This window comes from Capricornis sumatraensis, chromosome 19, assembly GCF_032405125.1.
Source record: "Capricornis sumatraensis isolate serow.1 chromosome 19, serow.2, whole genome shotgun sequence".
NCBI lineage: Eukaryota > Metazoa > Chordata > Mammalia > Artiodactyla > Bovidae > Capricornis > Capricornis sumatraensis.
In genome coordinates this window covers 5,277,240-5,290,132 of record NC_091087.1, presented here as the reverse complement: position 1 = coordinate 5,290,132, position 12,893 = coordinate 5,277,240, and positions in this window count along the sequence as shown.

Here is a 12,893-nt window from a genome sequence, read left to right as displayed (position 1 = left end):
CGACTCACACCACGGTGGCACGTGGGACAGCCCTGTGGGAAAGCCTTGAGGGAAAGCCTCGAGGGAAAACCACAGATCCTTTGATCCACGCGACGGGAAGCGTGACATTGCTGCTACAGCCTGGAAGGAAAGCGCACGTGCATGCCCCCACTCGAGAGGAGGCCTGACTCCCCTGGGGAGACTCCAGAAGTACCCAAAGATCCTTGTCACCCCTGAGAGGAATCCTCGGACCTGGCCCTGACTCCACACAAGGTTCTTGGCCCCGGTATCGACGGGAGAGGAATCCCGAGAGGCCCCCTAGCAACTCGCATGGGGACTGGCATCTCCTTAGGCCACCAGGGCGGGTCCCTGAGGTCCCCGTCATAACTCGAGAACACCTGCCGTAACTCGAGAAAATCCAGGAAGTTCTCCCTTCCAGGCGAGATGAGGCCTATTTCCGATGAGGCGTCTGGAGACTAATGACACCTAACCTCTGGAATTTCGAAAGGGTCTTTCACACCCTTGCTGCAACTCAAGAAGTTCACCGCCATACCCGTCTCCACTCGAGAGGAAGCACGATGGTCCCGCCCACATCCAGAGGAGCCCCGTTTCCCCCTCGGAGCTCGAGATGAGGGTTCCTTTCCCTGCTTTCAACGGGAAAGAATTCCCGGCGTTCCCGTCGCATCTCAAGAGGAGGCACTCTCAACAGGAAAGGCGAGAGGAACTCCATGGTCGTACCACCATTCCAAGAGTCCCCCAGATGTCTCAGTCCATTCCAGAGGAACCTCTTTGCCCTGCACTGGCTCATCTTTCACGCCGAGGATCGACTCACACCACGGTGGCACGTGGGACAGCCCTGTGGGAAAGCCTCGAGGGAAAGCCTCGAGGGAAAACCACAGATCCTTTGATCCACGTGACGGGAAGTGTGACATTGCTGCTACAGTCTGGAAGGAAAGCGCACGTGCATGCCCCCACTCGAGACGAGGCCTGACTCCCCTGGGGAGACTCCAGAAGTACTCAAAGATCCATATCAGCCCCTGAGAGGAATCCTCGGTTCGGGCCCTGACTCCACACAAGGTTATTGGCCCCGGTATCGACGGGAGAGGAATCCCGAGAGGCCCCCTAGCAACTCGCATGGGGACTGGCCTCTCCTGAGGCCACCAGGGCGGGTCCCTGAGGTCCCCGTCGTAACTCGAGAACACCTGCCGCAACTCGAGAAAATCCAGGAAGTTCTCCCTTCCAGGTGAGATGAGGCCTATTTCCGATGAGGCGTCTGGAGGCTAATGACACCTAACCTCTGGAATTTCGAAAGGGTCTTTCACACCCTTGCTGCAACTCAAGAAGTACACAGCCATACCCGTCTCCACTCGAGAGGAAGCACGATGGTCCCGCCCACATCCAGAGGAGCCCCGTTTCCCCCTCGTAGCTCGAGATGAGGGATCCTTTCCCTTCTTTCAACGGGAAAGAATTCCCAGCGTTCCCGTCGCATCTCAAGAGGAGGCACTCTCAACAGGAAAGGCGAGAGGAACTCCATGGTCGTACCACCATTCCAAGAGTCCCCCAGATGTCTCAGTCCATTCTAGAGGAACCTCTTTGCCCTGCACTGGCTCATCTTTCACGCCGAGGATCGACTCACACCACGGTGGCACGTGGGACAGCCTTGTGGGAAAGCCTCGAGGTAAAGCCTCGAGGGAAAACCACAGATCCTTTGATGCACTCGACTGGAAGCGTGACATTGCTGCTACAGCCTGGAAGGAAAGCGCACGTGCATACCCCCACTCGAGACGAGGCCTGACTCCCCTGGGGAGACTCCAGAAGTACCCAAAGATACATGTCACCCCTGAGAGGAATCCTCGGTTCCGGCCCTGACTCCACACAAGGTTTTTGGCCCCGGTATCGACGGGAGAGGAATTCCGAGAGGCCCACTAGCAACTCGCATGGGGACTGGCCTCTCCTGAGGCAACCAGGGCGGGTCCCTGAGGTCCCCGTCGTAACTCGAGAACACCTGCCGCAACTCGAGAAAATCCAGGAAGTTCTCCCTTGCAGGCGAGATGAGGCCTATTTCCGATGAGGCGTCTGGAGACTAATGACACCTAACCTCTGGAACTTCGAAAGGGTCTTTCACACCCTTGCTGCAACTCAAGAAGTTCACCGCCATACCCGTCTCCACTCGAGAGGAAGCACGATGGTCCCGCCCACATCCAGAGGAGCCCCGTTTCCCCCTCGTAGCTCGAGATGAGGGATCCTTTCCCTGCTTTCAACGGGAAAGAATTCCTGGCGTTCCCGTCGCATCTCAAGAGGAGGCACTCTCAACAGGAAAGGCGAGAGGAACTCCATGGTCGTACCACCATTCCAAGAGTCCCCCAGATGTCTCAGTCCATTCCAGAGGAAACTCTTTGCCCTGCACTGGCTCATCTTTCACGCCGAGGATCGACTCACACCACGGTGGCACGTGGGACAGCCCTGTGGGAAAGCCTCGAGGGAAAGCCTCGAGGGAAAACCACAGATCCTTTGATCCACGCGACGGGAAGCGTGACATTGCTGCTACAGCCTGGAAGGAAAGCGCACGTGCATGCCCCCACTCGAGAGGAGGCCTGACTCCCCTGGGGAGACTCCAGAAGTACCCAAAGATCCTTGTCACCCCTGAGAGGAATCCTCGGTCCCGGCCCTGACTCCACACAAGGTTTTTGGCCCCGGTATCGACGGGAGAGGAATCCCGAGAGGCCCCCTAGCAACTCGCATGGGGACTGGCCTCTCTTGAGGCCACCCGGGCGGGTCTCTGAGGTCCCCGTCGTAACTCGAGAACACCTGCCGCAACTCAAGAAAATCCAGGAAGTTCTCCCTTCCAGGCGAGATGAGGCCTATTTCCGATGAGGCGTCTGGAGACTAATGACACCTAACCTCTGGAACTTCGAAAGGGTCTTTCACACCCTTGCTGCAACTCAAGAAGTTCACCGCCATACCCGTCTCCACTCGAGAGGAAGTACGATGGTCCCGCCCACATCCAGAGGAGCCCCGTTTCCCCCTCGGAGCTCGAGATGAGGGATCCTTTCCCTGCTTTCAACGGGAAAGAATTCCCGGCATTCCCGTCGCATCTCAAGAGGAGGCACTCTCAACAGGAAAGGCGAGAGGAACTCCATGGTCGTACCACCATTCCAAGAGTCCCCCAGATGTCTCAGTCCATTCCAGAGGAACCTCTTTGCCCTGCACTGGCTCATCTTTCACGCCGAGGATCGACTCACACCACGGTGGCACGTGGGACAGCCCTGTGGGAAAGCCTCGAGGGAAAGCCTCGAGGGAAAACCACAGATCCTTTGATCCACGCGACGGGAAGCGTGACATTGCTGCTACAGCCTGGAAGGAAAGCGCACGTGCATGGCCCCACTCGAGAGGAGGCCTGACTCCCCTGGGGAGACTCCAGAAGTACCCAAAGATCCATGTCACCCCTGAGAGGAATCCTCGGTCCCGGCCCTGACTCCACACAAGGTTTTTGGCCCCGGTATCGACGGGAGAGGAATCCCGAGAGGCCCCCTAGCAACTCGCATGGGGACTGGCCTCTCTTGAGGCCACCAGGGCGGGTCCCTGAGGTCCCCGTCGTAACTCGAGAACACCTGCCGCAACTCGAGAAAATCCAGGAAGTTCTCCCTTCCAGGCGAGATGAGGCCTATTTCCGATGAGGCGTCTGGAGACTAATGACACCTAACCTCTGGAACTTCGAAAGGGTCTTTCACACCCTTGCTGCAACTCAAGAAGTTCACCGCCATACCCGTCTCCACTCGAGAGGAAGTACGATGGTCCCGCCCACATCCAGAGGAGCCCCGTTTCCCCCTCGGAGCTCGAGATGAGGGATCCTTTCCCTGCTTTCAACGGGAAAGAATTCCCGGCGTTCCCGTCGCATCTCAAGAGGAGGCACTCTCAACAGGAAAGGCGAGAGGAACTCCATGGTCGTACCACCATTCCAAGAGTCCCCCAGATGTCTCAGTCCATTCCAGAGGAACCTCTTTGCCCTGCACTGGCTCATTTTTCACGCCGAGGATCGACTCACACCACGGTGGCACGTGGGACAGCCCTGTGGGAAAGCCTCGAGGGAAAGCCTCGAGGGAAAACCACAGATCCTTTGATCCACGCGACGGGAAGCGTGACATTGCTGCTACAGCCTGGAAGGAAAGCACACGTGCATGCCCCCACACGAGACGAGGCCTGACTCCCCTGGGGAGACTCCAGAAGTACCCAAAGATCCATGTCAGCCCCTGAGAGGAATCCTCGGTTCGGGCCCTGACTCCACACAAGGTTCTTGGCCCCGGTATCGACGGGAGAGGAATCCCGAGAGGCCCCCTAGCAACTCGAATGGGGACTGGCCTCTCCTTAGGCCACCAGGGCGGGTCCCTGAGGTCCCCGTCGTAACTCGAGAACACCTGCCGTAACTCGAGAAAATCCAGGAAGTTCTCCCTTCCAGGCGAGATGAGGCCTATTTCCGATGAGGCGTCTGGAGACTAATGACACCTAACCCCTGGAATTTCGAAAGGGTCTTTCACACCCTTGCTGCAACTCAAGAAGTTCACCGCCATACCCGTCTCCACTCGAGAGGAAGCACGATGGTCCCGCCCACATCCAGAGGAGCCCCGTTTCCCCCTCGGAGCTCGAGATGAGGGATCCTTTCCCTGCTTTCAACGGGAAAGAATTCCCGGCGTTCCCGTCGCATCTCAAGAGGAGGCACTCTCAACAGGAAAGGCGAGAGGAACTCCATGGTCGTACCACCATTCCAAGAGTCCCCCAGATGTCTCAGTCCATTCCAGAGGAACCTCTTTGCCCTGCACTGGCTCATCTTTCACGCCGAGGATCGACTCACATGACGGTGGCACGTGGGACAACCCTGTGGGAAAGCCTCGAGGGAAAGCCTCGAGAGAAAACCACAAATCCTTTGATCCACGCGACGGGAAGCGTGACATTGCTGCTACAGCCTGGAAGGAAAGCACACGTGCATGCCCCCACTCGAGACGAGGCCTGACTCCCCTGGGGAGACTCCAGAAGTACCCAAAGATCCATGTCAGCCCCTGAGAGGAATCCTCGGTTCGGGCCCTGACTCCACACAAGGTTCTTGGCCCCGGTATCGACGGGAGAGGAATCCCGAGAGGCCCCCTAGCAACTCGCATGGGGACTGGCCTCTCCTGAGGCCACCAGGGCGGGTCCCTGAGGTCCCCGTCGTAACTCGAGAACACCTGCCGTAACTCGAGAAAATCCAGGAAGTTCTCCCTTCCAGGCGAGATGAGGCCTATTTCCGATGAGGCGTCTGGAGACTAATGACACCTAACCTCTGGAATTTCGAAAGGGTCTTTCACACCCTTGCTGCAACTCAAGAAGTTCACCGCCATACCCGTCTCCACTCGAGAGGAAGCACGATGGTCCCGCCCACATCCAGAGGAGCCCCGTTTCCCCCTCGTAGCTCGAGATGAGGGATCCTTTCCCTGCTTTCAACGGGAAAGAATTCCCGGCGTTCCCGTCGCATCTCAAGAGGAGGCACTCTCAACAGGAAAGGCGAGAGGAACTCCATGGTCGTACCACCATTCCAAGAGTCCCCCAGATGTCTCAGTCCATTCCAGAGGAACCTCTTTGCCCTGCACTGGCTCATCTTTCACGCCGAGGATCGACTCACACCACGGTGGCACGTGGGACAGCCCTGTGGGAAAGCCTCGAGGGAAAGCCTCGAGGGAAAACCACAGATCCTTTGATCCACGCGACGGGAAGTGTGACATTGCTGCTACAGTCTGGAAGGAAAGCGCACGTGCATGCCCCCACTCGAGACGAGGCCTGACTCCCCTGGGGAGACTCCAGAAGTACTCAAAGATCCATGTCAGCCCCTGAGAGGAATCCTCGGTTCGGGCCCTGACTCCACACAAGGTTATTGGCCCCGGTATCGACGGGAGAGGAATCCCGAGAGGCCCCCTAGCAACTCGCATGGGGACTGGCCTCTCCTGAGGCCACCAGGGCGGGTCCCTGAGGTCCCCGTCGTAACTCGAGAACACCTGCCGCAACTCGAGAAAATCCAGGAAGTTCTCCCTTCCAGGTGAGATGAGGCCTATTTCCGATGAGGCGTCTGGAGACTAATGACACCTAACCTCTGGAATTTCGAAAGGGTCTTTCACACCCTGGCTGCAACTCAAGAAGTACACCGCCATACCCGTCTCCACTCGAGAGGAAGAACGATGGTCCCGCCCACATCCAGAGGAGCCCCGTTTCCCCCTCGTAGCTCGAGATGAGGGATCCTTTCCCTGCTTTCAACGGGAAAGAATTCCCAGCGTTCCCGTCGCATCTCAAGAGGAGGCACTCTCAACAGGAAAGGCGAGAGGAACTCCATGGTCGTACCACCATTCCAAGAGTCCCCCAGATGTCTCAGTCCATTCCAGAGGAACCTCTTTGCCCTGCACTGGCTCATCTTTCACGCCGAGGATCGACTCACACCACGGTGGCACGTGGGACAGCCTTGTGGGAAAGCCTCGAGGGAAAGCCTCGAGGGAAAACCACAGATCCTTTGATCCACTCGACGGGAAGCGTGACATTGCTGCTACAGCCTGGAAGGAAAGCGCACGTGCATGCCCCCACTCGAGACGAGGCCTGACTCCCCTGGGGAGACTCCAGAAGTACCCAAAGATACATGTCACCCCTGAGAGGAATCCTCGGTTCCGGCCCTGACTCCACCAAATGTTTTTGGCCCCGGTATCGACGGGAGAGGAATCCCGAGAGGCCCCCTAGCAACTCGCATGGGGACGGGCCTCTCCTGATGCCACCAGGGCGGGTCCCTGAGGTCCCCGTCGTAACTCGAGAACACCTGCCGCAACTCGAGAAAATCCAGGAAGTTCTCCCTTCCAGGCGAGATGAGGCCTATTTCCGATGAGGCGTCTGGAGACTAATGACACCTAACCTCTGGAACTTCGAAAGGGTCTTTCACACCCTTGCTGCAACTCAAGAAGTTCACCGCCATACCCGTCTCCACTCGAGAGGAAGCACGATGGTCCCGCCCACATCCAGAGGAGCCCCGTTTCCCCCTCGGAGCTCGAGATGAGGGATCCTTTCCCTGCTTTCAACGGGAAAGAATTCCCGGCGTTCCCGTCGCATCTCAAGAGGAGGCACTCTCAACAGGAAAGGCGAGAGGAACTCCATGGTCGTACCACCATTCCAAGAGTCCCCCAGATGTCTCAGTCCATTCCAGAGGAACCTCTTTGCCCTGCACTGGCTCATCTTTCACGCCGAGGATCGACTCACACCACGGTGGCACGTGGGACAGCCCTGTGGGAAAGCCTCGAGGGAAAGCCTCGAGGGAAAACCACAGATCCTTTGATCCACGCGACGGGAAGTGTGACATTGCTGCTACAGTCTGGAAGGAAAGCGCACGTGCATGCCCCCACTCGAGACGAGGCCTGACTCCCCTGGGGAGACTCCAGAAGTACTCAAAGATCCATGTCAGCCCCTGAGAGGAATCCTCGGTTCGGGCCCTGACTCCACACAAGGTTATTGGCCCCGGTATCGACGGGAGAGGAATCCCGAGAGGCCCCCTAGCAACTCGCATGGGGACTGGCCTCTCCTGAGGCCACCAGGGCGGGTCCCTGAGGTCCCCGTCGTAACTCGAGAACACCTGCCGCAACTCGAGAAAATCCAGGAAGTTCTCCCTTCCAGGTGAGATGAGGCCTATTTCCGATGAGGCGTCTGGAGACTAATGACACCTAACCTCTGGAATTTCGAAAGGGTCTTTCACACCCTGGCTGCAACTCAAGAAGTACACCGCCATACCCGTCTCCACTCGAGAGGAAGAACGATGGTCCCGCCCACATCCAGAGGAGCCCCGTTTCCCCCTCGTAGCTCGAGATGAGGGATCCTTTCCCTGCTTTCAACGGGAAAGAATTCCCAGCGTTCCCGTCGCATCTCAAGAGGAGGCACTCTCAACAGGAAAGGCGAGAGGAACTCCATGGTCGTACCACCATTCCAAGAGTCCCCCAGATGTCTCAGTCCATTCCAGAGGAACCTCTTTGCCCTGCACTGGCTCATCTTTCACGCCGAGGATCGACTCACACCACGGTGGCACGTGGGACAGCCTTGTGGGAAAGCCTCGAGGGAAAGCCTCGAGGGAAAACCACAGATCCTTTGATCCACTCGACGGGAAGCGTGACATTGCTGCTACAGCCTGGAAGGAAAGCGCACGTGCATGCCCCCACTCGAGACGAGGCCTGACTCCCCTGGGGAGACTCCAGAAGTACCCAAAGATACATGTCACCCCTGAGAGGAATCCTCGGTTCCGGCCCTGACTCCACCAAATGTTTTTGGCCCCGGTATCGACGGGAGAGGAATCCCGAGAGGCCCCCTAGCAACTCGCATGGGGACGGGCCTCTCCTGATGCCACCAGGGCGGGTCCCTGAGGTCCCCGTCGTAACTCGAGAACACCTGCCGCAACTCGAGAAAATCCAGGAAGTTCTCCCTTCCAGGCGAGATGAGGCCTATTTCCGATGAGGCGTCTGGAGACTAATGACACCTAACCTCTGGAACTTCGAAAGGGTCTTTCACACCCTTGCTGCAACTCAAGAAGTTCACCGCCATACCCGTCTCCACTCGAGAGGAAGCACGATGGTCCCGCCCACATCCAGAGGAGCCCCGTTTCCCCCTCGGAGCTCGAGATGAGGGATCCTTTCCCTGCTTTCAACGGGAAAGAATTCCCGGCGTTCCCGTCGCATCTCAAGAGGAGGCACTCTCAACAGGAAAGGCGAGAGGAACTCCATGGTCGTACCACCATTCCAAGACTCCCCCAGATGTCTCAGTGCATTCCAGAGGAAACTCTTTGCCGTGCACTGGCTCATCTTTCACGCCGAGGATCGACTCACACCACGGTGGCACGTGGGACAGCCCTGTGGGAAAGCCTCGAGGGAAAGCCTCGAGGGAAAGCCACAGATCCTTTGATAAATGCGACGGGAAGCGTGACATTGCTGCTACAGCCTGGAAGGAAAGCGTACGTGCATGCCCCCACTCGAGACGAGGCCTGACTCCCGTGGGGAGACTCCAGAAGTACCCAAAGATCCATGTCAGCCCCTGAGAGGAATCCTCGGTCCCGGCCCTGACTCCACACAAGGTTTTTGGCCCCGGTATCGACGGGAGAGGAATCCCGAGAGGCCCCCTAGCAACTCGCATGGGGACTGGCCTCTCCTGAAGCCACCAGGGCGGGTCCCTGAGGTCCCCGTCGTAACTCGAGAACACCTGCCGCAACTCGAGAGAATCCAGGAAATTCTCCCTTCCAGGCGAGATGAGGCCTATTTCCGATGAGGCGTCTGGAGACTAATGACACCTAACCTCTGGAACTTCGAAAGGGTCTTTCACACCCTTGCTGCAACTCAAGAAGTTCACCGCCATACCCGTCTCCACTCGAGAGGAAGCACGATGGTCCCACCCAAATCCAGAGGAGACCCGTTTCCCCCTCGTAGCTCGAGATGAGGGATCCTTTCCCTGCTTTCAACGGGAAAGAATTCCCGGCGTTCCCGTCGCATCTCAAGAGGAGGCACTCTCAACAGGAAAGGCGAGAGGAACTCCATGGTCGTACCACCATTCCAAGACTCCCCCAGATGTCTCAGTCCATTCCAGAGGAACCTTTTGCCCTGCACTGGCTCATCTTTCACGCCGAGGATCCACTGAAACCACGGTGGCACGTGGGAAAGCCTTGTGGGAAAGCCTCGAGGGAAAGCCTCGAGGGAAAACCACAGATCCTTTGATCCACTCGACGGGAAGCGTGACATTACTGCTGCAGCCTGGAAGGAAAGCGCACGTGCATGCCCCCACTCGAGACGAGTCCTGACTCCCCTGGGGAGACTCCAGAAGTACCCAAAGATACATGTCACCCCTGAGAGTAATCCTCGGTTCCGGCCCTGACTCCACACAGGGTTTTTGGCCCCGGTATCGACGGGAGAGGAATCCCGAGAGGCCCCCTAGCAACTCGCATGGGGACTGGCCTCTCCTGAGGCCACCAGGGCGGGTCCCTGAGGTCCCCGTCGTAACTCGAGAACACCTGCCGTAACTCGAGAAAATCCAGGAAGTTCTCCCTTCCAGGCGAGATGATGCCTATTTCCGATGAGGCGTCTGGAGACTAATGACACCTAACCTCTGGAATTTCGAAAGGGTCTTTCACACCCTTGCTGCAACTCAAGAAGTTCACCGCCATACCCGTCTCCACTCGAGAGGAAGCACGATGGTCCCGCCCACATCCAGAGGAGCCCCGTTTCCCCCTCGGAGCTCGAGATGAGGGATCCTTTCCCTGCTTTCAACGGGAAAGAATTCCCGGCGTTCCCGTCGCATCTCAAGAGGAGGCACTCTCAACAGGAAAGGCGAGAGGAACTCCATGGTCGTACCACCATTCCAAGAGTCCCCCAGATGTCTCAGTCCATTCCAGAGGAACCTCTTTGCCCTGCACTGGCTCATCTTTCACGCCGAGGATCGACTCACACCACGGTGGCACGTGGGACAGCCCTGTGGGAAAGCCTCGAGGGAAAGCCTCGAGGGAAAACCACAGATCCTTTGATCCACTCGACGGGAAGCGTGACATTGCTGCTACAGCCTGGAAGGAAAGCGCACGTGCATGCCCCCACTCGAGACGAGGCCTGACTCCCCTGGGGAGACTCCAGAAGTACCCAAAGATACATGTCACCCCTGAGAGGAATCCTCGGTTCCGGCCCTGACTCCACACAAGGTTTTTGGCCCCGGTATCGAAGGGAGAGGAATCCCGAGAAGCCGCCTAGCAACTCGCACGGGGAGTGGCCTCTCCTGAGGCCACCAGGGCGGGTCCCTGAGGTCCCCGTCGTAACTCGAGAACACCTGCCGCAACTCGAGAAAATCCAGGAAGTTCTCCCTTCCAGACGAGATGAGGCCTATTTCCGATGAGGCGTCTGGAGTCTAATGACACCTAACCTCTGGAACTTCGAAAGCGTCTTTCACACCCTTGCTGCAACTCAAGAAGTTCACCGCCATACCCGTCTCCACTCGAGAGGAAGCACGATGGTCCCGCCCACATCCAGAGGAGCCCCGTTTCCCCCTCGGAGCTCGAGATGAGGGATCCTTTCCCTGCTTTCAACGGGAAAGAATTCCCGGCGTTCCCGTCGCATCTCAAGAGGAGGCACTCTCAACAGGAAAGGCGAGAGGAACTCCATGGTCGTACCACCATTCCAAGAGTCCCCCAGATGTCTCAGTCCATTCCAGAGGAACCTCTTTGCCCTGCACTGGCTCATCTTTCACGCCGAGGATCGACTCACACCACGGTGGCACGTGGGACAGCCCTGTGGGAAAGCCTCGAGGGAAAGCCTCGAGGGAAAACCACAGATCCTTTGATCCACTCGACGGGAAGCGTGACATTGCTGCTACAGCCTGGAAGGAAAGCGCACGTGCATGCCCCCACTCGAGACGAGGCCTGACTCCCCTGGGGAGACTCCAGAAGTACCCAAAGATACATGTCACCCCTGAGAGGAATCCTCGGTTCCGGCCCTGACTCCACACAAGGTTTTTGGCCCCGGTATCGACGGGAGAGGAATCCCGAGAAGCCGCCTAGCAACTCGCACGGGGAGTGGCCTCTCCTGAGGCCAGAAGGGCGGCTCCCTGACGTCCCCGTCGTAACTCGAGAACACCTGCCGCAACTCGAGAAAATCCAGGAAGTTCTCCCTTCCAGGCGAGATGAGGCCTATTTCCGATGAGGCGTCTGGAGTCTAATGACACCTAACCTCTGGAACTTCGAAAGGGTCTTTCACACCCTTGCTGCAACTCAAGAAGTTCACCGCCATACCCGTCTCCACTCGAGAGGAAGCACGATGGTCCCGCCCACATCCAGAGGAGCCCCGTTTCCCCCTCGTAGCTCGAGATGAGGGATCCTTTCCCTGCTTTCAACGGGAAAGAATTCCCGGCGTTCCCGTCGCATCTCAAGAGGAGGCACTCTCAACAGGAAAGGCGAGAGGAACTCCATGGTCGTACCACCATTCCAAGACTCCCCCAGATGTCTCAGTCCATTCCAGAGGAAACTCTTTGCCCTGCACTGGCTCATCTTTCACGCCGAGGATCGACTCACAACACGGTGGCACGTGGGACAGCCCTGTGTGAAAGCCTCGAGGGAAAGCCTCGAGGGAAAGCCACAGATCCTTTGATAAATGCGACGGGAAGCGTGACATTGCTGCTACAGCCTGGAAGGAAAGCGCACGTGCATGCCCCCACTCGAGACGAGGCCTGACTCCCGTGGGGAGACTCCAGAAGTACCCAAAGATCCATGTCAGCCCCTGAGAGGAATCCTCGGTCCCGGCCCTGACTCCACACAAGGTTTTTGGCCCCGGTATCGACGGGAGAGGAATCCCGAGAGGCCCCCTAGCAACTCGCATGGGGACTGGCCTCTCCTGAGTCCACCAGGGCGGGTCCCTGAGGTCCCCGTCGTAACTCGAGAACACCTGCCGCAACTCGAGAAAATCCAGGAAGTTCTCCCTTCCAGGCGAGATGAGGCCTATTTCCGATGAGGCGTCTGGAGACTAATGACACCTAACCTCTGGAACTTCGAAAGGGTCTTTCACACCCTTGCTGCAACTCAAGAAGTTCACCGCCATACCCGTCTCCACTCGAGAGGAAGCACGATGGTCCCGCCCACATCCAGAGGAGCCCCGTTTCCCCCTCGGAGCTCGAGATGAGGGATCCTTTCCCTGCTTTCAACGGGAAAGAATTCCCGGCGTTCCCGTCGCATCTCAAGAGGAGGCACTCTCAACAGGAAAGGCGAGAGGAACTCCATGGTCGTACCACCATTCCAAGACTCCCCCAGATGTCTCAGTGCATTCCAGAGGAAACTCTTTGCCGTGCACTGGCTCATCTTTCACGCCGAGGATCGACTCACACCACGGTGGCACGTGGGACAGCCCTGTGGG